Here is a 4,077-nt window from a genome sequence, read left to right as displayed (position 1 = left end):
GGGGAACGCTCCCCCCGCCGCAGTCGCGGAGTGCTAAGGGGCCGGCCGGGGTAGGCTCCGGCATGGGACTGTGGCTCCTTCTGCCTGCCTTGGAGACGCCGCTGGTGCATTGGGGTCGAGGCCGAGGCCGGCCTTCCGCGAAGAGGAACTGCTTGTGGGAGCCGTGCCCTCCCACCTGCTGTTTCTGCCCCTCCGCGACCAGTCCAGGCGGTGGCGGCCCGGTCCCTAGCTCCGTCGGAGGTAGAGGGAGGTGTTGGCGCAGTGAGGGTTGACCATCCAGCTTGACTGTAAACTTTTGTGTAGAAATATTACCCTTCACAGCACGCCTAGTCCGCCTTTTGTGTATATTTTATGTCTTGGTTTTACAGTCTCTCGCTGCTTTGTTTCCATTCCAGCAAGTGAGCTGTGAGAAGTTCACCTGCAGAATTCCTTTGCAGCTGTGAACAACCGAAATGAGGACTCAATAGTCTTGGGGACTATCAAGCTGGTATTCTTTACTGCAGCGCTGGAAGCACAGGGTTGCATAGCTTATATACAAGCTTTACACACATAAAACAATGAGTTCCCGAAATTCATTTACATATTCCCCTCCCAATCACGCATGCTCAGTGAGTTGAGTCGGTGGTCTTTGGGGGTCCCCAGTGGTCATTGTTGGCTTCTCAATGGTCGTTTTCCATGACCTCTGGGCCTTTCTTCCATAGATGGGCATAAATCGACTCACTGAGGGGCAAGGCCTGGTCTTTCTGTGCCTATCTTGGGGGTCAGTGTTTTATCTTAGTGTGGTCTGACTTCTGCAGAGTGACTTGAGGAACCCATTCAGGATCTGTTAATCCTGTTACAAAGAGATACTGTCTGGAAAGCTCCCAGACAGGTTGGCACCTCCCACTGTGAGCCACATCCTACAGCTATCAGCTACAAGCCACAGGCCGAACTTTAGAAAAATGTGTAAATCTTACATTGTGTATCACCTTCATCCGGGAAGTACAGGTGCAGGGAGAGCTAATGTTTGGAAATAATTGTCACCTCACAAGGGAGAAATAAGGTGCTCTTTTCTTAGTATTGAGAATAATTAACCTTATGTGGGAGGCTGAATATCCCACTAACTGTCTCAAAGCTTGCTCCTTTGTGTGCCGATCTGCCAAGATCAGCATTGCCGCAGGCAAGGTGGCTTGCAGGTTTGCTGAAGCAGGGGACACCCAGGCGGGGCTGCCGGTCCACCACGGCTTGCGGTTTGCTGCCACTTAAAGCGTGCGAGCAGAACCCTGCCCCTGCCCAGCAAGAAGAAAGCGCGCGAACAGAGCCCGCCAAAAGGAAAGCGCGCGAAGGCGTGTGCATGTGCTGGACTGTGCGCTATAAAAAAGGCCGCGGTCTCCGACCTCGTGGGAGACCACCGAAGGTTGCGTGGGAGATCACCGACCTCGTGGGAGACCACCGAAGGTTGTGTGGGAGATCACCGACCTTGTGGGAGACCACCGAAGGTTGCGTGGGAGATCACCCACCACCACAGACCCCAGAAACACGGACCCCCGGGATGCCGTGGATCCATGGTGGTGACTGCGCTCTTCTATTCTGGACCTCTCACTTGATTTCCTATCTTCCCTTCCTTCCTTTCCTATCGCTGCTTTCTCTCTTTCCCCAAAAAACAGTTAATAAACGGGGTGGACTTATGACATCTTACGTTTGTAACTTAATCTTGCTTCAAGGGATTGAACCTGAAATGAGAGTTTGCTCCAGCCACCCCTGGCCTCCCAGACTTGTCTGAGGTTGGCTAGAAAGCAAGGGGGCCTTCCTCTCATCCAAAAAAATTGGATCCTAACACCTTAGTCATCTGCAAAACTGGCAGTTTCTCTTTCTCTTGAAGTCATAAAATCATACTGGAAAACACATGCTTTAATCAAGTCTGTTACTCAACTCAAAGATAACCTTTTGCAATATACTGGCTTTTTCTTTCTAAGAAACATGGAAATGCAAGCATTGACATTAGATCTGACAGCGGGGACAGAGGCCTTATGCTAATTCTGGTCACCTTTGTCAGACCCTGGCTGTCTTGAGGGGTTTTTTGTTTATTTCTTTTTCTGGTAGTACTGCCATGTCCCCTGGCCCCATAGCCAGGACTCTTAAGTCTGTCCCCAGTCAATGCTAAGAGATAAAGTCTGAATTATGAAATTTCTTAGTGCAAAAGCTTGTGTAATCTGAGAAGCAAAAGGAAACTGGTAAGCTCAGAACAAAGAAGTTTCTTTAAAGTGTCGTGGTTTAACCCGGCTGGCAACTAAGCACCACGCAGCCGCTCGCTCACTCCCCCCCCTCCCTCTGTGGGATGGGGGAGAGAATCGTAGGAAAGGAAAAAAAAGTAAGACCCGTGGGTTGAGATAGAGACAGTTTAATAAGAGAGAAGAATAACAATAGTGATAATAATAATGGTAAGAGAATATACAGAATATATATAAAACAAGTGATGCACAATGCAATTGCTCACCACCCGCTGACCGATGCCCAGCCCGTCCCGAGCAGCGATCACTCCCCCCGAGCTGCGATCACACCACCTGAGCTGCGATCACTCTGCCCGCGACCGACTGACCGAACAACCCCCCCGAGCATGACGTTATATGGTATGGAATAGCCCTTTGGTCAGTTTGGGTTAGCTGCCCTAGCTGTGCTGTACTCCCAGCTTGTTGTGCACCTGGCCGAGCAGGAGAAACTCAAAAAGTCCTTGAGTAGTCTGAGCACTACTTGGCAACAACTGAAAACATGAGTGTGTTATCAACATTCTTCAGGTACTAAATCCAAAACACAGCACTATGTTAGCTACTATGAAGAAAATTAACTCTATCCCAGCTGAAACCAGGACAAAAAGAAAAAAGATAATATATTATGACATTTATAATAGTAATTTGTTAGATATGTCACTTTAAAAAAATGCATTTAAATAAATGACTGCTTTGACTTCTGCTCCAGCTAAAAACATAAAATAAGTAAGTCATGTTTGTTTGGGTTTAATGGATTTTGGTTTATTGGTAATTTTAATTTTTGTTTTAAATAACCAACTCATGCATTATATTTTCTTATATCTCTGTGTCTATCCATTAAAATGTCAGGATTTCTAGTGCTAACCTAATTAAATTGGCTCAGGTGGAAGTATTTGAAAGGCACCTATCTCTGGTGGCGCGTCAGCTAGCTGGCAATCAGCCAGTACCAGCAACACCATTTGGGTACTACCCAAATTGTCCTGCCAGCATCTGGACTTGGGTTCTGCACTGTTAGTGCAGCTTTGCAGTGGGGGAGCTGAAGCCAACCAGGCAGGGTGGCGGGGCCATCACCTGTGTTTCTGCTGGGGCCAATCCTACCTGACATAACCATAAAAGCCGTAGAGGTCATTTATACCTTGACTAAATTAGCAGTAGCACTGATAATGCTGGACTAAGATCAGGCTTGTAATGAAACCTTGCTGAGAACTCTTGAGTGCTGCTGTCATCTATCTGCAAATAAATGAGCAGTGTTTGCAGAGACTAGTGGTTTGTATTGTCATATAAGACAATAATCATTAGTATATGATTAGTATAGTGTACTTCATCATAAATAATTTGTGCTTAATCATAAGTATAATTTGATTCAAACTAGGATCACTGTTTTCAGAAATAAGAGTAAAACCTAACGTTGCATATTGTTATATGACAGTGGCATGAAATAACTCTAATTGTAGAATATGGTTTATTCATATGTTTAGCTTCAAATGTAGACAAGACATTTTTACAATACTTGTAACCACCAACCAGCCTAACAAGAGCTCTCAACTGTTAATTTGCAACATTACAACTGGCAGAAGCAGCCAGTTGATTGGAAGGAATTTATTGGTGATTTTTTGTGTGTGTTTTTTTGTGTGTGCTTTGTGGTTTTTCGGCGAGGAGCACAGCGGCGGCAAGGCCAGTCCTGTGGCTCTGCGCTAGTTTGGGGCAGGCAAGGTGGTTCCTCGAGCCCGGGAGGCCCGAGGGTGAGCAGAGGGACCCGTCAGGAGCCAGCAGCTCTCGCGAGCAGGGGGTGTCGTGCGACTGAAACGGCGTGGGCATTGCCAGAAGACAT

Source organism: Egretta garzetta, unplaced genomic scaffold, assembly GCF_000687185.1.
Source record: "Egretta garzetta isolate BGI_Z169 unplaced genomic scaffold, ASM68718v1 scaffold721, whole genome shotgun sequence".
NCBI classification, from domain to species: domain Eukaryota; kingdom Metazoa; phylum Chordata; class Aves; order Pelecaniformes; family Ardeidae; genus Egretta; species Egretta garzetta.
The sequence above is the reverse complement of the archived record's forward strand: the minus strand, read 5'-3'. Positions refer to the sequence as shown.